The following is a 23,561-nucleotide window of genomic DNA, read 5'->3' as shown; positions in this document are numbered from 1 at the left end:
ATAATTTTAAGAGCTTTGTTTAACCTATACATTCTCATTGAGGTGACCTGTTGGCCTCAACCTGTATACTGTACACACAGAAACAGTGAGTAGTATTATGTATAAAAGAGAAATAATACATGGTCCCTGTATATTCAGAGGAAAATTATGCCTAATTCTCATGAGGGGCACAGAGACAGATACAAATTACTAATCCTCCAGGGAGAACCAAGCAAGATTGGTAGGGGACAGGAAGTCCTCCTGTGTCCTGGGAGTGTGGCGGAGAGGGCATTCGGGGGCTTCAGGGACCAGGCGGCATCCAGGCCATAGGGCACCGTGAGTGGATGTCATGATTGTGGGGAGGGGCCTTCGAGGCTGGAGAAAACAAAGCGAGTCAAGAAACCGAGCCCCAGAGGTCCTGCTTCTTCAGGAGACAGTGGAAGGTTTGCTTTGGGGAAAGGGATGTAATCTAGTAAGAGACTGTAAACCACAGAGGCAGGAAAGTCACCCAGGGAGAGCCAGACACAATGCCAGCCCAGAGCAGCACATCAACAGAGAATCATGTTGGCCTGTGGGACCATCAAGGGGCCCAACCATCGTCCCCAATGCTGAGGCTCCACATCCTCTTTGTGGAGGGTACGACGCCAAGGGTCACCCCACAGCCCCCTCCCCAGCCCAAGGCCCCTGCCCGCGGATGAACACGATCCACCAACATGAGTCTTCCTTAATGGAAAATTTCTGCTCCAAAGCAAAAACAACACAAGCAAATAAAACTCACACCAAAAAGAGACATCACAGTGACCTTTAACCCTCATGCTTCACTTCTGCCCAAGCAGAGCTAGTGAGAAAGGGTCTGCCCTGTTACTTAAGCTGATTCATTACCGTACGACGTAACAAAATTTAGCACATCACTGCTTCTGCTACATCCCCTCCCAACCTAAAAAAGTAAAGGTCACATAAAATCTAAACTTACTCAAATAAAAGTCAACATCCACATAAGGATCCCACTGTAATATTTCCACTACTCTAGGGTATTACAATCCTCCTCCAACCTATGTCGAAAATATCCCCATTCTGAGAGCTCTGGAGGCATTATAAACATTGGTTGCATGAGATTCCTGTTCTTGAGGTAGTTCAGCCTTGAAACACGGCACATTTACATATTTCTACGTACCACCACTGAGGGCTTATTAACATAAAAGGCCTATAACCAGAATCCTCACCCTCAGATTCACAGATCAGATCACACACAGGGTTTTCCTCAGATGATACAATCTAATCTAAAACTAGAAACACACAGAGATTAAGTTACACAAAAATGTAAAAAATAACGAAGAAAAATGAAACATAAAAAGGAATCTGTCCATGGTGTCACACTAAGTCTAAATTTTGCTACAAACAAAAAAAAATCTACTTGGTTTACAAAAGCTACAGGCATTTTATAAAGTAGTAAAGAAATACCAGCGTATAAAACTAGGGGGAAAGTTTTAGGTGGGAGCATGAAAGTGAAAGCATCTCGTTCTCTGGCAAAGAGTTCTTCTAAAACGTAGTGTCCTCAAGGAGCGATGTTTGGCAGAAGCTCTGTGCCTAGGCCGACTCACAGCGGCTCCCGGTCAGGCCGGCTCTTCCTCAGGTCTGCTTCACAGGTGCAGGGATGTTAGCAGACGCCTGCTCCAGGTAGGCCAGCGAGCCCTGGGGGACTTCGGCTGGCTTTTTGTGCTGCGCGCTGATGTCCTCCAGCACCTGCTGCCAATGCTGCGGTTTGGTCAGGTATAGTCCTGACTCACTAAAGAAGCAAAGCAGGCCTCGAAAGATGACTCCAATTTATCCACCAAGGTACCCGGAGAAGATCTCGGAGCACCTGATGCGGCCTAAAGAAGCAAAGCCTGGCCCGGGAGTCCCGGCGGGGGCCCGGAGAACATACCTCCCAGGGGAGCCGCCATTTCTCTTAAATGCATTATTTTTAAAGGTAAGGTTGAAAGTTTCCGTCTCAAAAAACTAGGAGAAGAAATGCAAATTAAATGCAAATAAACTGGAAGGAAGAAAATAATAAAGAAGACATAAAATAGAAAAAATTAACATAGTTGTTTCTTGGAAAAGATTAACAAAATTGATAAACTACTAAGAAAAAAGAGAAAGCTTAAATTAATATAAGTATAAAAAGAATGTCGTTAGAGGTCCAAGAAATATCTGAAGGATATGAAAATATTACAAACGACTTTATGTCAATACATTTGATAGCTTACGTAAAGTGGACAGATTCCTTTAAAAATACAACTTACCAAGATGACACAAAATGAAGTAAAAGTTTTGAATAGTACTATATCTTTTAAAGACATAGAATCCATAATGAGTAATCTCTCCACCTCTAATAGTAATCAACTGAATTAGGTCTCAGTATTAGGTTTTTGAATGTTTTTAGGAAATTTAAAACTTCATTGTGGCTGTCAAGACTACTCTCAACCCACTTTCCGTAGTTTCTTTCAGATTGATTTCAACGTATTTACTTTGAATACTTTCGTTGGAGTTTAAGGGGACCAATTATGCCATATTTTTCTTCTAACTTCTGAGCCCTTTGCGAAGTAGACATAACTTAGATTAGAATAAAAATGTCAACTTCATCTGTGGGGAAACGGGGTAAATGAGTGTGCTTAGATCTGCATCTCATCTTCCAGCCCCTTCAAACATTGCATTGACTTAACTTGCCATGTTGAGTTTACCATGTGAATGAGAGGCAAATATATGTGGTTTTGGGAAAGCAAGTTCTAAGCGAGAGTGAGAAACTGGTGACGTACATTGTCAGACTTTTGCCCAATCTCACCAAACAGATAAGGCAGAGAGAGGAAGGATGGTGTTTTGTCACCTTTCAACACTCACTCTCTCCTTTTCCTAAGAGTCAGACCTACTCTGCTCAGATGGAACCCATAGTTCCACTGCTGACCTAGTTCCAAAGGTTCCTCATGTCATCGGGACCCTCTATTTTGAACACGTTTATAACTTTGCTCTTTCCCCAGAATTCTTCGTCCCTGTCCTTCCCAGAAATTTAAACCTGGCTTTTGTACACAGTGCCATTTTTTTTTTTTTTTTACCCCACAGCCATCTCAAGGAAAAGCATTCAATTTTTCTATCTCTACATTTTAAAGGAGAGTTGATGTGCTCCTTTGCCCTCCACTGTCAGTTCAGGGATCAGTGTGCATTGTTTCTTCTCTTCTAACTCCTAGGCTACCATCCCCCTTTCTAACTCTTGTTACTGGTTGACTTCAGAGCATCGCTACAACTTCCTCAGTTATGTGATTCAGCATCAGACTTGAAACTCTCCACCCCACACCGTGTCATTATAATCTGTTTCTCTTAATTCATATTTTTGACTTTCTGACATCCAGAACTCATTTTTTAACTTGCTCAGTTCTATCAACCAGATCATTTTAAGATCTCAAATACTAAAACTCCCTTCTCTTTTCCTTTCTATTTTTCTCACGCTATTTAGCTCTCAAATTGTTTAATTCAGATATTCCTTCATTCATATACTGTCTTTCCATTTTTCCTTCCCTCTCTCCCTCTTTCTTCATCTCTATCTTATTAGATGGCCTTACCATTGGATCTGAACTCCCTCAACTTTACTTCCTGACACACAATTTTTATTTATATTCATCACCCATCCTTTCCTCCATTTCTAATCATAGAGAACTGTTTCTCCTCCTCAATATGGCTAACTCTACCAGAGTTCTTGTTCCCATCCTCTCTTGAATTTGCTCCATTATTTATCACTCTCCCTCTACATAGCTCCCTTTAACTAGCATTAAAAAATGAAAAACAATAACAACAACAAAATATTGCTAGAGATTCAGTTTCATCTTCAGATGATGCCAAGCTTCTTAGAAGAGCAAAATGTACTAGTTAATTCCACTTCTCCTTTTTCTTTAATCACACAATTATTTGAAGTTTTTGTTCTTTTTTATGGCCTTCCTGAAATTTCTTTCTAAGGTCACCAGTGACTGTTAAGTTCTTCTTAGTCCTTCTTCTGCCTTGAAAAGGCAGGACAGGGTGCTTCCTCCTTTTTCTTTTCTTCCTTGACTTTACTGATGGACAACAATTTTTTATGGAAAGCCTCCTTCTTAAACAAATAATCTTTCAGGAGATAAGCAAAGTGTTCTATGGACTTGCTGCAGCAAGAGAGATCACACAAATGATCTTTCCTTTAAGGAAATGAGTTTCAGGGTTTTTTTTATTATATTGTAGGCTGAGCTCTGAAGTTCTAGGGTAAGATGTCAGAAGTAAGTGAGTCTTTGGATTGATTGATTTCTTAAGGTAATGATTGATGCACACAACACATGGTCGTGATTGAAAAGAAAGGTCTGCCGAGGCCCAAGACACTTGGCATTTGTAACTGTATAAATGAATGGCGATAATTGTTCCAGTTTTCGGTCTTGCATAACTGATGGGGTGGTTATTCAGGTTGTTTTCAAGCATGTCTTCAGTGAATTTTTAGCTTTTTACTTCCATTGGTTTCTTCTTACCTTGACGATTGTAGTAACAAAACAGGCCTCACTACCTTTTGAATCTTCTCACCGTAACTCTTACTCCCAAACCAGAGCTATCTTTTTAAAACACAAATTCGAATGTGTTTTCTACTGAAAAACCCTTGATGGCTCCTTTTATGTATAAAATAAAACTCCGTGTAATGAGTGTAGTATTCAACCCATTTTATTCAACCCCAGATTCCAGTCTTATCTATCTCTTGATCTCTCCGTCTCCTGCCTCTGCCTCCCTCCTCCTTCCTTCTCATCCTCTTTCCCTCCCTTACTTTCTACTTTTCTCTTCCTTACCCCCAAACTATATTCTTATGATAGAAGTGTGTTGACTGTTTGTGCTCTCACACCATACAATGTGGCTTCTTTGCCTAAAATAACTGAGGGTTGCTAGTTGGAAGGGGGTGGGGGTGAAGGAGAAGGGGAAGGGACGAGACAATACAAATTGGCAACTACAATATGGCCTCAGGGATAGAAAAGACAGTCTGGGGAATATAATCAATAATGTTTTAAATATTTCTTAGGGGGCCAGTTGGACTCATGTCCTGTTGGGGAGACCACTTCATAGTCGGGGTAGAGGCCTGACCACTGTACTGTATATGTGAAGCTGATGTTGAAATAAAATTGTATGTCAACTATAATTATATATACATATAGTCACGGGACGTGGAGTAGACACGATTCATTCCATAACACAGTGCCTTCCCACACATTCCCTGACATAATTAACCTTCTCCAAAATCCCATAGCATCTGTATAACTTATAGCACTTACTTGTATTGTATCTGCCTTGATACCGAGTTATCCATATTTGTCTGTCTTCTCTGGTGGTTTGTGGGTTTCTTGAGGATAGAAGTATGTCTTATTCAACTTCATCTCTCCCTGCTCTAGTACTGAATAGGGCTTGATTGTTGGCTAAATTTTAAATATGTAATTCAGTGTAAATCAGGATAGATATCTAATAATATATTTTCCAGAATTTTTAGGAAATTGACATAAAACTCTATGAAAGGACTGTATCATAGCTCCTATTTTAGAAGTCTTTGAGCATAGCTCAAGATTTTATCATAAATCCTTAAATTATACATAGTATAAATAATATCAATTTTATAGGACTTCATATAATTTTTATGATTATTAAGGTTTCATCTAATTGGCGTCTATAAGCTACCTATCAATTCTTCAAATTTCATTACTTCCATTAAATTTGTTTTCAGAGAAAGATGAATGCCATGTCTCATCCAATACTGAAAATTTGAAGTTTAGAAGACGTTTGCCAACCCACATCACTTCAAGTAAGTTTGCTGACGTCCATCTTAGCACTAGCTTAGATTTTGAATGGAAAGAATTAAGTCCACTCCTTTTGACTCTCTCTCAACTCTCTGATTTCTCAGAATATCTTCTAGCCACCTTGTATATTGGGTCACACATCTTGGAAAATAGTGGAAAGATGATTTCTTATTAAATTTCACATGCTTATCAAAAATGTAATGTTTAAACTCCTGGTATTATTTTTAAAATGAGACTGAACACTTCAGAGTAATCCTTTATTTTGTATCAAGTCTAGTCATCAAATCCTGACTATGTGCTAAACTTAATGTTTTAATGTTTTTAAAATGGTTTTTCCATTGTAAATAATTTTTTTTCAGTTTTTTAAGTCTTTATATGGCTTTTCTAAGTGATTTATGTGTTTTTGGTCAGTAAAGGGAGATATTTTGCCATTAACTAACACTTGAACCTTAAATGTTTAAGTATGTATTTTGAGAAAATCTAGCTTAGAAAAGTCATCTTAACCAACCTCAACTATTAGAATTATCTCCTAATGGTCTTCTGTCTTCATTCGCTCTTCCTCCATTCTGTATTCTGCTGCCACATAGATCTGCATATAGAATCACTCTGATAATATTAATATTAAAACCCTTTAATGGCTCCCCACTCACTCTTGGATGGAATGCCTGCCACTTTGCCCGCATTCAAAGCCCTCCACCAACCAAGTTCCTAAAAATATCCCCCACTGTACCCAACTGGACTCTTTGCTATTCTCTAAATTCTCATTGTTCTTCATGTCTGTGTCTTGACTTGCACTTTTTTTTTTTCTATTATGTCCCCTGCTCTTCCCTTACTGTTTTCTCTGCCAGTTGAAATCTTGTGCAAGTTCTCAAGGCTCAGCCGGTGCAAGGCTCCTCCATGAAGCTTTCCCTGATCACTCCAGCTGGAAGCACTAGCTCGCCTCAGTCTGCTGACTTTATCTTACATTTTGTTTTGATCACTAAGATAGCACATTTTACCATGCAGCTTTATTATTTGTGTTTCTGTCTGGCTTATCTGCCATCCCAGGTTGTAAGGACTATACAATCAAACCTCTTCTCTGACTTAGTTTTGTCCCTCACAGCATGCAGCATAGCCTTTAATAGTGCTCAGTAAATATTGGTTTAATAAATTAAGACTGTGCCTGGAGTTTTCTCCCATCATCTGAGCAGTCTTTCATCCTTATAGACACATATGGTTCATATTCACAGCAACTATTCATTGCTGTTATGCACTCCTGGCAGATGTCCATTCTGCCATCTTATCCTGGGAAAATACTGACCATAGTGTAATTAACAAGACACAGTCAGTTCTCAACCTAAGAAATAAATGGTATTCCAAAAGTTCCTGTCTAATTCTGTTGTTTGGAATGCAGAAAGCATTTTTCCACAAAAACAATCTTATAAATAGTGGTTAGGTTCTCAGCCAGCCCTCCCAAGACTATTTAACTCATAAATACCAGTACTATTTTAACTACAGGCAACCACCATGTGTAACACTGTTTTGTAGAGAAATTCTAGCTTTGTATATGGAAGCATATCTCCCATCATGCCCCAGAGGCAGAACAGGAGGGCTTGGGCTGGGGCTCTGGCAGCGGCTTAAGCACTTGATGCTCTCATGCCAATAGGTTTATGGCTCTTATTTGCATAAGAGACACTTACCTGTAGGTTGCTGATACGCTCATGTCTTCTAAATTGAGGGCCAGGGACCCTTGCTCTCCAGGTCCTCCCCACACTAGGTTAGGATGGTAAACAGGGCTTCAGCTGTCGTATCACATGGGTGGGTCATGTTTAAGTCAGGTATTGATAGATTAGGAACTGTTTTTATTACACCCCCCCTTCCTGTTCTACAAACTTGCGGGAATTGAATATAATATGGAAAATGCTTCTATTAAGAAAAACACATTTATAGGTATCAACCTTATATTTGACATCACGTCAGTTTCTGTGGACCAGTAATTATCATTTCCTCATGTCTACATGGGCATAGTAATGTTTCCCATGAAAACCACGTCAGTGTGTACATAAACAATCCTGGAGGTTGACAGTTTGTGTTGTCAGAGTAAAGAAAAACACTTCATAAATTTTAGAGGATTTAATTTGTTCAGTCATCATAAGCTTGGAGCACAGGAGTGAATGTCTGCTTCATGCTTCATGCTGTCATGGATGCTAGGGGCTAGGGAAGGAGAACCAGAGTATTATGAAAAGTTTGCTTTCCCTCCAGGAGCCTGAAATACAGGCAGTGAAGTATGAGAGAAACCCTCACAGTTCAAACAATGCTATTAATTGACATGAAATACTTCATGAGGGTAACAAATGCTGTTCAGATGATCTGAATGGCAATATCATTCTGATTCACCATGGATGTAGAGATAGCAGTGGGGTTTCAGGTAGTCTTAGAGGAATGGTGAAAATTTAAATAAAGAGCTAGGAGAGGAAATGATCTTCCAGGTTGGATTAACAGCGTGAATAGTGGACTAGAGGTATAAAAACCAAGAAACCAACAGAAACAGCATTACTGGCTAGAACAGAAGTTTTAGTTCATATTGGGTGAAATAATAGGTGGGGAAATTATACCAGCGGTTCAGCCCTGGCAGTGAATAAGAGTTATCCATAGATATTTTTAAAAATACAAGTCCTGGATCTTTCCCCAGAACTAATAAATAAAATTTCTGGGGCATCAGACCTAAGCTTGTTTTTCTTTTAAGGCTCCCCTAGTGGTTGAGAACCACTGAATTAGAAGGATGGGCCAAATTTAGGAGAGTCATGAATGCCTTGCTGAGGAGTTGGTCCAATGCCTCTCAAGCAGTGGGAAGCCCTGAGAGGTTTCTGAGACGGGTGACATGACCATATTGGCGTGTGCCAAAGTAAATAATTTGTCCGCTGCCTGTGAATGGAAGAGAAATAAGAAACAGCTTGAATAAGAGCAATGGTAGTGGGAAAAAAGAGAAGTTCACATTTTTAAGTGTACTTAGATATGTGGGAGTTGGTGATGTCAGCCTTGACCTCGGCATGATTTGTTTTATAAACTGATTATACAACTTCACCCTCATTAATTTGATCTCTTTTCTCTTGCAACCTGGCAACTTAAACAGTCATTTCAGCCAGTTGCATTTAATGGAAGGAGACCATTGTCTACTCATGTACACGTCCAAGTCATAATAGCAAGTGAGGTTATGTGTATGAGGAATATGACTTTGAACATCATCATCATAAAGCATTTAATAACCACCCACATATGCAGTAACACAATTCCAGTTCTGCAGGATTGTGCCAAGAGCCAGAATCACATATGTAAGATAGTTCCTGTCACATCATTCTCTAGCATTAGATTGAAATTTGAAGAAATATTCTAAATAATGCTGTGCTTTTTAATATTTTTAGCATCAAATTTAAAAATTGCTTAACTTTTCTGGTAGCCGACCTATGCATGCCTTCTGATAACAGCATCTGTGCTTACCTTGAGCTTCTGCTGCTCTCCTGCTCACATCCGCTGTCTGTGTAGCCCCTCTCCTATTCAGGCCCATCCCTTGCTAGTGTCTGTCTGTGAGCACCCCCGCCCCATCCTCACCCAAGTGGGCCAGCAGAGAGGAGATTTAAAGGAGTCAGATTTAAACTTCCCTTGTGGCACTGACAAGTTGGGTGCTCCTGGGGACTCCCACTTCTGGCTGATGGGGGACAAGACAGCTGGGAGGGTACCACCAGTCAAGAGTCTCAAGCCATGCCATAAGTTGGAAATAATTAATACTTCTTTGATGTGTTTTGAATATTTTATGTTTGGAAATAATGAGCCATATCAGATGGCAGAGAATAAGCTCAAGATGTGACATTTTGAGTGACTTGACCCCTTTAAAAAAGACTCAGTGTCAAAGAACCACTCTCTCGGCTATTCTATAATAGTACATATGCATGACCACAGTTTCTGCTATGGTCTCTGTAGCCTGTAACAATGAATTTATTGTTGTGTTATTATTATAGCCACAACCCGTGAGTTGGTTTTCTATACCTACTTAGGTGTTCACTGATCATCCATATGCTTCACCAGAGAATGAGTGGTCTGCTTAGATTTCAGGGATCCTGTAGGAGAAAGGGTGGAGAAGGAAACTAATATTTGTTGCGTGCCCATTCTGTGCCATGTGTATTTTATAATTTTAACTCCATTTTACAAATGACCAACTTGGGATGCAGAGAGACTTAAAAAATGGATCTGATTTCAAAAGTCAAGTCAGTAATAGGACTTGGTTTTGATCCGAGGCCTGTTTGTCCAACTGTTCGAAACAGCCTGGTCTACAGTCTGCATGACTTTTATTGTTGGGAAAGATCACTGAACTCAGAATCAGGGGCTTTGTGAGTGCAAGCTTTCCTTCTGTCACTGACAATCTCGAACAAGTTATTTAGCGCTCTCAGCTTCAGTTTCCTCATCTGTCAGATGGGGATAGAACCTGCTTCACTGACCATTTGGAATTGTTATGAGAATGATAAGCTAGTGGTTTTCACTATGATTTTACAGGTATAAAGACCAATGGAAGATTGGGAGATTTTTAATTCAAGCAAAATAGAAATAAATAAACCTAAAACATTAAATGAGCTTACTTGGACAGATTTTGTGGTATTTGATTTCTTAACATTGCTTTACAGACTTTCCATAATAATGTTTGTCAATTTTGCAAGTCCCAAACACCACGGTGTGCCAGGATACCTGACTGAATTTCATATCTCAGGGTAGCAGAGTCCTGGCAACATGTCAAGTACCTCCTTTCACTTACCAGAAGCAACCGTTCGGTTTTATACCATATCAAAAAGGTCTGAACTCTGGTAGATACTGAAGAAATGTTCATAGCCAATGAGAACTCAGCGATTCTAAGCCTACTAAACAGCAAGAGACATAATGGACTAGAGTTGATGTTAACATTCTTTATATTTTTGAGTTTTTTTTTAACAAGCCTGATTAATAAAGTCACATTTTGTAAAACTGCTTTCACAAAACTTCTGTTCAAAAATGTTTCCAGGTTTCTGGCAAGTTTCATAGGTTACAGTAGAGTGAATAATGAAAGACAACATGAGCTATTATAATCTACTTATGCCTCTTTCAAGTATACATAGAAGAGATAAGAAATTCGGGGACCTCGTTATAAGGACAGTGCTATGAATGAAGTGGTTGTGAGCCCGAGAAGTACCAAGGGCATGTCCTAGGCTTACCCCAAACCTCTACCCATTAAAGCTCTAAGTCTCTTATAGATTGGACAGACAAAGACAAATGCCTTAGGAAGACCAGCTGACACAATAGAGGAATGATATTAGACTTCAGATATGGACCAGAAGAGGACACCTGTTCAGGCCTGGATTCCTAGGTGTAGAGAGCGCTTCTGTATCGGGTACGCTCAGTACACCCCAGAGAGGGTACCCTAGTCCTCAGGTGCTGACTTCCACAAGACCCCTAGTACCAGCGCTGGGCATGCTTCTGAGATCTGCTGGATGGATGCTGACTCCAGTTAAGGCCTGGTCCAGTGAAGTGAGAAGGAAAGTAGACATGGAAAGCAAAGAAAACACCCAAAGCAGAGATTATGGCCAGATTTGGTCATAGATGCGTCATGCTTGGCTTACACAATGTTTGTCTTACACATGAATTAGTTATTTACTAGTGTTATTTTAACTAGTTACTAATTTAATTTGTTGTTAACTAATGTACAAATCCAGATTTCTGGGTTCTTTTGAAAACTGTAAAGATCTGGCAACTTCAGTCCCACCTTTCCATGTGGCAGTAGTCAGGTAAAGTGGAATGGAAGCTGCCTCTATTAGATGGGAGGCTGTGCTTTGCAGTTCTCACAACCCCACCCCCCCCGGCTGTTGATTTTCTTTAAATAGAATTAAGAGGAAAGTTAAATGTTACTTATACTGCCATCTGTGTTAAAATTGGAAATAACAGGTTGACAGGATGACATATTTCAGAATAAGTAAGAGAAAGTGTGTTAGTTTCCTAGGGTTATCATAACAAAGTACCGTAAACTGGGTAGTTTAAACAACAAAATTTGCTCTTTCACTGTTCTGGAGGTGAGAAGTCTGAAATCCAGGTGTAGGCGGGGCCGTGCTCCCTCAGAGGCCCCTAGGGGATGGTCCTTCCTGCCTCTTTCAGCTCTGGTAACCCCAGGAATTCCTTGGTCTGTGGCAGCATATCCCCAGTCTCTATCTCCATATTCTCATGCTGTTTTCCCTCTGTGTCCAAATTTTCCTCCTAAGGATGGCAGTCATATTGCAGGAGGGCCCACTAATATACTGGATTATACTAATCCAGTATAACCTCATCTTAACCCAATTGCATATAAAAAGACCCTATTTCCAAATAAGGTTACATTCATAGGTGCTGGGGTCTAGGTCTTCAAGGCAACATTTTGGGAACCCGTTAGGTGGCATATTTCTTTGTGGAGTACAGAGTAATAGTTTAAGAGCAGAGATCCTTGAGCCAGAATGCCTGGATTCATATTTACAACTTGTTTGCTATGTGATCTTGGATAAGCTGCTTACCCCTCTCAGTGCCTCCATGCTCTCATCTGTACAATGAGGATCATAGTACCTACCTCATAGGATTGAAATGAGGACAAAATAAATTAATCCAGGTAAAGCACTTAGAACAGTGTGTGGCACATAGTAAGTGCTCAGTAAACTGAACTATTGTTATGATTATTATTAGCTATTATTCATACACAATTTCTATACATAGGGAGTAACAGTGCCAAAAAAACTACTATTTAAGAGCATTATGGAACAAACCAAGGACAAACCAGGAACAGTTGATAGAAATGATGCATGGAAAAACAAAAAACAAAAACTTGCACCAATAAAAAAAGAGAATGAGAGACTGGAATTTTAATGAGACTTACTTTTTAATGCAAATAAAATAATTGTAATGCATTAAAAGAATGTCGCCTCCGTATTCTTTTAGATTATCTGCCCAGCCTCTATATGCACTTGAAACTGATAAAGACCCAGGCCAAACTGCAAACCCAGAAGCTTAGATACTGACTATTGAGTTGGCAAGCACAATGGCCTGTAGATAATAATGGGGAAGTCAGTCCAGGGAGAGCATCCAAGGAACACATGACCCCTAAGCATTCCCACCTGTTTCCTTGGAATCATGTTATTATTGTCCACCTCCTTCCCATAAATCCTTGGGTTGAAATTATCTTGGTTTCCAGTTTCTGGGTCAGAGATTGAGGCTGAATAATTCTTTGAATTTAAATCATACTTTTCCTCCTAAGGGAGCAATTGTTTTGAGATGTATTACTTCATTTTTCCATACAGCCTTTATGTAAGATAACCATACACCTTGAGTTTTAATAAAAACTGGGTGTTCTTGTAGAGAAGGTTTAAAGAAATGACAAGACTTTTTGAAATACCTGGATGAAAAGTATTCTGTAGGTTAGTGGCTACTGGGTTTGTAGTACTACAGAATATATATGCCTCATTCTCAAAGATACTGCTACCCTGAAAACAGAATATTCAAACAAAATCAAAGTATCTTACCTAAGTGGTGAAAGGGGCATATGGGCATGTTATTTATGATTTGTGATTTATGATTTTATCTTAAGAGAAGTTAGACTATTTAATTTTTGGCAAAGAAATGGTGTTTTGTAGTTTGAGTATTAGTAATTTGGAACATTTTTGATTAAATGAATTCATCAGGACTCCTTCGGTTGCAAGTGAAAGAAAGCCAGTTCAAGCCAGCTTATGTAAATAAAAGGAACTTAATTGTTTATATAACTATGGTTTCCAGAGGTGCATCTGGCTTCAGGCATGGGTGCAGCCAGGAACTCAGATGATCTCATCTGGACTTTTTCAGCTCTGCTGGCTTCTTTATTTGTCCTTCTTCAAACAGGCATGTGATCAGTAAGATGACCACCAGCGGCTTGAGACTATCTTTCTAGTTGAGCAGCCCTAACAGAAAGAGAATTTGTTGGGCCCAATAGCCAGCTCTCTGCCCCAGAGAAAATGACCCCACGTGTGATGAATCATCATTGGGGCCCAGGGAATGGGGTACTTTGGTGGGCGAGCCTGGCACATGTTTTTCCAATGCTACAGTAGACGGGCGTGGCCCAGTGACTGCAAGCCCCAGCTCTCATGGCATGAGGGAAGTTTTCTCCAAAGGAAAGGGAACAAAGGAGATTGGACTGTATGCTCAGAGGACCAAACCTATAGTGCATTCAAACCATTACAAGTGGCATGTGAAATGAGTTACAGACTCTCGCTTCTGATTTTAAGATGGCAAATAAAAATCTTTTACCTTCTTCTATTAAAAAACCCATCCAAAACAAATAAGAACCAGAAATTCCAACTCTTTGATAAAAAGTAGATGACATCAGTAACTCGCACCCATAAATATGAACACAGGAAGTGTATGCTACTGTGACTTAGTAGAATAGAAGAAGGTGAAAACCTAAGCACCTACAGAGGAGAAAATAATGACAGGAAGCCATTTTGTCTTGCAGAGCCTTAGGCCATTCTATGATTAGAGGTATGAGGTTAGGCTAAAGGAGGAAGTAAGGCATGGGGCTAGAAACAGATGGTCAGCTGAAATCAACTGGTCTGTCAAAGGACCACTCAGGTCCTTATCCCATCCCAGCCAGATAACTGCCTTCTGCACGCCCCAGAAGATGGGAGGTTTATTCTCTGGAGAAGTTGAAACAACAGAGAATCTAGGCCCAGGGACATGTGGAGGTTGGGTTAAGCAAAGTCTGCCCTGCCAGAGAGCACCAGGAGCCCAACTTCTAAGTCCCAGAGAGAAACGGAATGCTCTCAGAGAAAAACCCTAGAAGGTTCCCCCACAGAGAAAGCCCATTTGTTCTCCAGTTGTCCTTCAGTGAATCTCACCTTCGATAAGCTTAACCCCACAGACAGCTGCCAACTGGCTGTACTAATAATTTACACTTAAATAGGGATAGTCAGCCAAGGATCAGCAGATATTTTGGAATGCTTCCAATATGAAAGCAGAGATAAAGTAAACAGAAACAAGGAAATCTGACGAATCAAAAACTAGAGACAGTGATAGGAACCTTAAGAAACAAACTAAGATTATTAACTTTGAAAATGTGAGAAATTTTTGCATAGAAAACAGTCTGTTTTTAAAAAAAGAGAATTAAAGGAAAGGAAAGTTAAAGAACAAGAAATAATGTGCAAAAATTAGAAATATGAAGGCAGAAATAAATTCATTAAAGGGGTTGAAAAATAAATTTGAGGAAAAAATAATTAGAGACACAATCCAGAAGTTCCAGTAACTCCCGAATACAAAGAAAACTGAAGAGAGTTATCAAACAAATACGACGTTTTCCTAGAACAGAAGGAAGAGATAAACGTTAAAATTTCCAGAGAAGAAAAAAAGAATATCATTACTGACATGGAAACATCTAAATTTGTGAACTGAACTGTTCTCTTAAGGCATAATTTTTGTCATAAAAAACATTTCCTCCTTTACCTGAGAGTTAAATATCTCTAAATAGAACGTCAAATATCTCTAAATAGAAATTCCTTTAGCACCATTAAGATATTCCATTTATAAATTTTCCGTTATTTAAACTTATTTACACTTTTGTATAACCTTAAGTACACCTGCAAATTTGTGTTTCAGAGATTTGGGGTATTTTCATGATGCTTATCTGGTTCCTCATTTTGTTATTCACTCTTTCCCTTAACAGATAATTAGAGAGATCTTTTTTCAAGGTACAGTGGTATTGATATTTCTTGTTTTATATATGCCCTGACATTTAGTGATTTGAAGTGAAAAAGTTCGGATCCTATTCTCTTAAAATGTTGGCTACTATTTTATACATGTATAAAGCTAAATAATTATGAGTAACAGAGTATCAATATAGAATATTAATTTTTGTTTTATCTTTTATCAGTGAAGACTACAGAGTCCTGAATGCAATTTTCTTCTAAAAATTAGAGGGGGCACCAAAAGTTGAAATTGAGCAGACATATTTTTCTAATTTCAATTATTTGAAAACAATAATATTTTTAGGGTTCAGTGAATATTATTATTTACTATATAACTGATAAAATATGTTATTATGGTATTTTTAGATTAAAAGTCTTCTCCAAATTGCATTTTGGTTTTTAAAACATTCTAAATTTTAGTCTGTAATATTACAGAAGAACTGATATTTTTAGGTGCAATAGAGTTCCTCACCCCACCCCCTTTTGGATTAGTTTCTAAAGCCTAATGAAATGGAAGGCAAGTGTCTTTTCCCACTTAAAGTTATATTTTATTCCTTAATGTATTATGAGACAAAAATAATATAGAAAAATCAAGACATGAAAGAGTGCCAAGAGTTTTCTTGCCAATATAACTTTTTAGAACTGTGCTAATTTACTTTTGCTATAAAAACCAGACCAACTAGTCTATTATGGATTCTCCAAGTAATGACATTTTGTAGAGGATTTCTGTAGTTCTTTTGGCTCAGCAAGGTCAAGAATCTTATATTAGAATTATAGAAGTGGAAGGCATCCTTTATTCATTTTGCAAATGAAGGAACTGAAGTCCTGAAAAATCATGATTTATCCAGGGTCACACGGTTAATCAGAAAGGTTGGATGAGAATCATGGCCTCCTTGCAATCAGTTCAGTGATCTTTGCAAATGACTCTTCAGGTTTATTCTCACCACCGTCGCAGTACATGCAATGCTCATAATGTATTGCATTAGGCCCAATTAACAAATTACAAGTTTGTGTTTAAATTGCTAAAGCTGAGGGAACATTTAGAATTAGGAAGATTGACAGTGACAAGAAACATGGGATGGCAAGAAGCATTTTAAAGAATCCTTGCCTAAGGTTGAAGATATCCATTGATTAGGCTCTGGTCCTGCTCTCTAAAGGGAACTTCATTCATTATTCTCTAGGATATGATTCTGACTTCCAGAAGGTTCTTCCTTGCCCATTTTCTTTCAAGGTCACATTTATGTGGACATTGGGGAATAGGACCTCCTTGGAGGCTATTGAACCTTTGTTTCCGACTTCCTGCTCATGCAATTTTGGCAGCTTGAGCCTTGTTTTAAGGGTCAAACAGTTAAAGGCTTATTAGAAACCCTTTTGGGGGGATTTTGGCAGTGTTATTCCCTTAGAAACTTAGTTGGCTTCTGATTTGTCTCCTTGTAGTTAATCCCATGTGCTAGTAATAAAGTGACTGAGTACATGTCCCAGTCTGGCAGGGACAGTCATAGTTTATATCTCTTGTGCATGTTAAGTAATAATGCCCTCTTTCACTCTCTAAACTATCCCAATTTAGATAATAAATTGTATGATCATTCTAGCCAAAAAGCACACCAAAAAATCCCAAGCCTAATTGATTGCTTTGCTCCTTTACCCATTCCTCTCTCTCATTTCAAAACAGGTTCCATGGGATGTTAACATACCTAACTTGATCTGCAGCAAGTCTTACTTCCTTCTGTTTACCTGAGAAAATATATGCATATAATGAGCCATTTTGCTCAAAACCTTTTTCTTTTCTTTTTTTTAAAAATTAAACTTTATTGGAGTGACAATGGTTAATAAAGTTACATAGGTTTCAAGTGTACAATTCTGTAATTCATCATCTATATATCACATTGTGTGTTCACCACCCAGTCAGTTCTCCTTCCATCACCATGTATTTGATCCCCTTTTTCCTCATCTACTATCCTCCTCCCCACTTCCCCTCTGGTAACCACTAAACTGTTATCTATGTCTATGAGTTTTTGTTTCAGTCTTCTTTTTTACTATGTGAAATCCAGATGCAGTCAGCATTTCTAAACCCAGGAGCCCCAAATTTCTGCATTCTCTATTTTCTTTTATTTCTGCCCTCAAACCTATCAGTTCTTGCCTGTGCGCATTTTTTTTCTTATAGATTCTCGATAAATGCAGCAAGTAATAGTGCTATTCCAATATTCTGTTTTCTATCTCTTTTCCCTATAGCTATGGACTTGGTAGACACTTATTCTGCCTTTGAATCTATCTAAGGCATTAAAATTTTGGGGGGTATAATTTACATAAACACGCAGCTCTGAAGCATTCAGGTCAATGAGTTTTGACAATTGTATACACCCATGTAAAAAACCACCACCCCAAATAAGATGTAGAACATTTCCATTACCCCAGATGGATGCCCCTTTCCAATTAATTCCCCACTTTGCTCTCCTGGAGGCAACCACTTTTCAGCTTCCGTCACCATGGATTCCTTTTGGCAAGTCGTGTTTTTATTAAGTGTTTCGTGACTGCATGACTTAACTATCTTTCCATCCTTTACTTAGTTTATTCATTTCCTGCTGCCTGGCTGCCAAGCAGGTGTCAGATAGTTTAGATTTTTTGTTTGGTCTGCACCCTACTGAAAGATGCTATTTTTTACATTAGTTAGAGAAAGCTAACTAACTGCTGTAACAAATAGACTCCAAAAAAATTAATAGCTTAAACCTAATTCAAGTGTATGGCTTATGAAACACTGCATTGAAGGCATTCCTGATCAGTAGGTGACCTATAACCTGGGCCTTGGAGTCCTCATGCAAGTGGGGAAAGAGGTGTGAACACACTTCACCTGCTTCTGAAGAGCCTCAGCTTGTCACTTTCACTCACCGTTGTTTTGTGGAGGGCTATTCACCAGGCTCTGTTTGGTGCAAGGGGGAAGGGTTTGGAGATGTAGACTCTGGCTGGGCAGCCACTTCTCAGTGACAGCTCGACACCATGATACAGGGTTGAAAAGCAAAGTGTGGACAATGTTAATAGTCTACATGTTAACAAGGTTAGTGTCACAGCTTTTATTTTGTTTTAATAACTTAATACTATGTTTCTTGTGTATCTTCGTGTGACTTCCTTTTCTTTGGGTTATATATTATTTTATGCTTTTTGACTAAACATTTTAATACTTGAAACAAAAAAATGGTATTGTTATCTCTGTGGTAGAAATGCTCAAAGCGAAAGCAACTATTTTCCTTATTCTGATTAAATTAAATTTTTTGTGAGCATCAAGAGATACAATTTAACTTAAAAGATAAGGATCCCTGATATCACTATTTTTACTCAATAATTTACCAGATATTCTAGCCAGCAGAGTAAGATGAGGGGAAAAAACCCTAAAAGAAAAGGTGTAAGAATAGAAAGGAAGAAAAAAAAACTGTCATTATTGGCAACTTATATAATGGTCTATGTAGAAAATTTTCGGAACTCCAAGCTAAAATCTTAGAACTAACTAGAGAGTTTAGCAAGGTTTTTGGATACAAAATCAACAAGGAAAGCCAATTGCATTTTTGTAGACCAGTAACACCACCAACAACAAAACAGAGAATGTAATTTTAAAAGCATTTTGTTTTGAAATAATTAATATTCTACATAGCCATGCTATATATTTTTTCAAAAGTAATAAATTAACATTGTTATAATGTTAATTAACTAAAGTATGCCTTTGTTTGGATTTTCCCAGTTTTTCTACTGATGGCCTTTTTTCAAGGTCAAATCCAGGTAGCTATATCTCTTTACTCTAATTTGTAGCAATTTCTTGGTCTTTTCTTTCAGGGACCTGACATTTTTGAAGAGTAGCGTTCAGGTCTTTTGTAGAATGGACCTCAGTTGGGGTTTGTCTGATGTTTTCTCCTGATTATATTGCATACACTGTGTTACTGGTGATGTTAACCTTGATCACTTGGTTATGGTGTCTGCCAGGTTTCTCCACAGTGAAGTTACTGTAGAAAATATAATTTTCAAAATATACAATTTGAAATACAACACAATACAAATAACATTTCAATAACTCTAACAAATAATGTCTATAACCTTTATCGGGAAAGTTAGAAACTTTTATAGAAGGACATTAACTATGATCCAGTTAAATGAAGAGAACCATAATATTAATGGACTTAATGTTGCAAAGATGTTAATTCTCTCAATGAATGTAGAATCAATTCCTAACAGATTTGGGGGGTCTTAACATTGTTATTATTATCATCATCATCATCATCATCATCATTATTGTTGTTGTTATTTTTGTGATATTTCATATTACAATTCTGAATGTATGTGGAAGAGAAGTGGTCCAAAAATTACAAAGACACCCCTGAAGAACAAAATGTTTTTCCTGCCTTATTTTGTGACAATATAAAGCTACACTAATTTAGCCAGTGTATGGTATAAGGATATACATATCGGCCAATGGAAAGAATAGAGAATTCAGAAACAGATCCATCTATATATGGAACCTTGATTTATAACAAAATTGTAGATTAGTGGGGAAAGAACGGACAGATTTTTAAATACATGGTACTGGGGCAAGAGATTGCTCATATAAAAGAGAATAATAATGGATTTCTATCTCACATCATACACAAAATGGGAAATGGGTAAATTATAAGTTGTAAATTAATCATTATAATTAAATTCAATCATAAAATTAAAAGCAGAAATCAGTAAAAAAACTGAAGACAAAAACAAAACTACCAAAGAAATGGAAACAAAATTAGAAGGAGTACAAAAGAAAGCAGATGGTACAGAAAAATAGTGAGGCCATAGAAATTAGAAATTAGAAATAGAAATATTAGAAATAGCAAGTCAAATATATATATTTAATGGAGTGATGAAACACCTTTAAGTTTAAAATATTATTGTTTACAGTGTGCCAAAACATAATTTATTAACTTTTTTCATTCTGCTGAGTTATGTGCCAGAAATCATAAAGTGATCTGTAAATTAATTTAATGATCTACTGACAACTCAATTACTCAATCATTTGTAGAAAGTAAAGACTTGGAACCACCTGACTTGCAAACAAATTTATTATCACTTTCTTTGTTTGGGGAAGTTTATCTAAAAGGTTTAACTAAGAATTATCAAATGACTGTTGTACTTATTACTCTTTTCCTTAGAGATATCTTGTTTAACCTAATATATGTAGAACAGGATGTTTTGAAAAAGTATTAATTTTAATAGATATTTGCTCGTATATGAGTTTTTAGAGAAATTTTTCTCTTAATATGTATCTGAAATATAGTTTTATCAAAACCTTGTAGATAACTTAATTTAGGGAAAATGGTTGCCGTTTAATGTAATTGACAAAGCCAGTCTTCAATTTCAAACCTATGTTCCTAATCAGACTTCTTCCTGTCAATAAAAGTCCAATTTGATTTTTCAACTCAAATAAATATGTTAATGTATGTCTCCATGACAACCATCACACGGCTGAATTCTAATTCTAATGTAGATAAATAGATAAGGCACAGAGCCTTACCGTGTGTCGCCTGGATACAATAAGATACTGCTGCCTTCAATATTTCTTTGTGCTCACTAAAGCCTCCCAGAGGTGAGATGATTTTTTTTCCTAATAATAAGGGTATGGAAGAGGTACAGTCCTTAAGTACAAGTGCCTTCACTACTACTTTATTCTAGTACTCGTATACATCTGAACTTACAATATACTAACATGGGCCCATTTCTTAATCAAATGTATGTGTTATATGTATATAACACATACATTATATTACATATAATGTATGTAATATACATATACATATGCAATTATATACATATATTACAATATATGTATATAACACATACATTATGTGTGTGTGTATGTGTGTGTGTATATATATGTTGGGGAAAGAACAAATCCATCCTGTATGCTTTGATTAAAGGAGAATTTACAGGTTTGGCATCCTGGAGGGTTTTTGGCATCCTGGAGGGTTTTTATATTCCAGGGAAATGCACTAGATGGGATTAGTGAGGGGTACACATTTCTTTGTTAAGTGGGAAAAGGGTGATTGTGAAGGTGGGTGGGGAGGAATGAAAAAGAGGCTGGCATGATAATGTAGCTGCAGGTACGTTTCTAGAAATATCAGTAGTAGTAGGATGGAAGTTGAGGACCTGGAATTTGATTGCCTTAAAACTGTATATGCACACATATTTCTTGGAAAGTCTCCATGTAGCCCCAAATGTCCCTCAATTTGTGGACCACTGACATAGAAGATAGGCAGAGCAGATCCATTATACGTATAATTATACACACAACAAGACACCCAAACTAATGAGCTAATATTTACAGGTTAAGCTTTTCTGAAATAAATCTGAATATTGAAAGGACAGACTGTGTTTCTGGGGGTGGTGAAGTTGCTGGATCTCAGAGATAAAGATTCTTTTGGAAAGCTAGACAAATAAGTTGAGTTATTTGTAAAGGAGGAATTATGTTGGCCTCAGATTTCACTCACTGCAAGAAAATAGAGAACACTTAATAGATTTTCAAGAAAAAGGTAACTTACCTTTTTGGATTTTTTTATCTATCCAAACAGTCCTTCAAGTTTAAGTCAAGGGGCAAATAGTTTTAAACTTAAATTTTTTTCTAAGATTATTTTTTTGAGCCTTTATTGAGATAATACTAAAGGACAGACTTGGGTTTTTTTTTTGTTTGTTTGTTTTTTAAACCTGGCTTTGCAAGGTAAAGATGTACTTGGAACTGCCAAAATGGGATCTGGCAAGGTTTTGACTTTCCTTGTCTCAGTACTGGAAGCTTTTTATCATCTGTAATAGACTGTGACAGATGGGCTGTGGGTTCTGATAATATACTACCTATGAGAGAACTAACTGATCTATTTCTCAGGCCTTTGGGTTTTCTAAGAAGTAGTAAAAAATCATGGACTTGTCAGCCATCTCATCATTGATGGAAAGGATCTGAGACAAGATCATCTGAGAAGATCAGCCACATAAATATACTTGTTTGCATACAAATTTGACTATTTAAACACAAGGATGAAGCAATAAGTGTTTATACCAATCTCCAACGATTTGTTCATAATGAAGTAGACTCTTGGGCATAGACTCTTCTGGTACTATGAATGCCATTATCAAAAATCTTCCCCAAAAGCTATTACTTTGCTTTTTTCCAGGCACAAGAAATCAAATCTGTAAAAGACCTTGTATGTTTGAGTTTGAAAAACTCTGAATATGTTTGGGCTGCTGATAAAAGTAAACTATAGCAACCCTATCACTTTGGAATAAAACTACATAGTTTGTGAGCTATAGTAAAAAATAAGTATCCTACATCCTTTTTGAGAAGCCATCCAAAGAAGAGTATTATATATTTTCTTTCAGTTATAAAGAGGTTCAGAATCTAAACTGAGTTTTCTACCGCCTGTACTCTCATATTTTCATTCTTGACTTTGTGGTTGACAGCAGCAGATGAGAAAAATGGAAGCCTGTTATAAGTTGGTGTGCAAGAGCACTAACAGCGCTCTTTGCTACTGATCCTGCAGCCAGAGTATCGGATATTCAGGCCATGAATTGGGTTCTTGTGTTTGATTGCCCAGAGAATGCCAACTCATATTCACAGAGCAGATAGGCCTGCCAAGTAGATGATGAAGCTTTATTAATTTTGCTTCCCTCAGAAGAAAAAAGGATAGTGCAGCAAGTTTGTGAGAAGCAAGTGCCTATAAAGGAAATAAAAATCAATCCAGAAAAACTTATGGACATTTAGAAAAAAATGAAAAAACAACTGGAGTCATTTTTAGCCCAAGATCAACAATTAAAAGATAGAGCTCAGAGGTGTTTTGTTTCCTACATACGTTGGTATACCTGATGAAGGGTGAAGGCGTATTTGATTTGAACAAGTTACCTTTACCCAAATATGCTAAGTCTGTTGGCCTTGCTATGATACAGAAAATGTAGAAACAGCTGATGAAAGCATTGTTATTTTTTTAAAGATTTTTATTGGGGAGTTGGGGGAAGGGGAACAGACAAGTTGCTGTCCTTT

The 23,561-nt window shown here is 37.7% G+C and overlaps 1 protein-coding gene across 6 annotated transcripts in view; it reads left to right on the top strand.

The window, feature by feature from the left end:
• ZNF438 (zinc finger protein 438) overlaps window positions 1–23,561 on the top strand; it is a 260,413-nt gene that overhangs the window by 184,962 nt on the left and 51,890 nt on the right. For 5 of the 6 annotated variants that reach the window (XM_019661624.1, XM_019661622.1, XM_019661623.1 and 2 more), the window contains 2 exons: window positions 1,816–1,948; window positions 5,726–5,803. The gene's annotated coding sequence lies outside the window, so the exon portion shown is untranslated. The remainder of the gene's footprint in view (window positions 1–1,815; window positions 1,949–5,725; window positions 5,804–23,561) is intronic. The other variant, XM_019661627.1, reaches the window with a different exon arrangement.

This window comes from Hipposideros armiger, unplaced genomic scaffold, assembly GCF_001890085.2.
Source record: "Hipposideros armiger isolate ML-2016 unplaced genomic scaffold, ASM189008v1 scaffold_356, whole genome shotgun sequence".
NCBI lineage: Eukaryota > Metazoa > Chordata > Mammalia > Chiroptera > Hipposideridae > Hipposideros > Hipposideros armiger.
The sequence above is the reverse complement of the archived record's forward strand: the minus strand, read 5'-3'. Positions and strand labels throughout refer to the sequence as shown.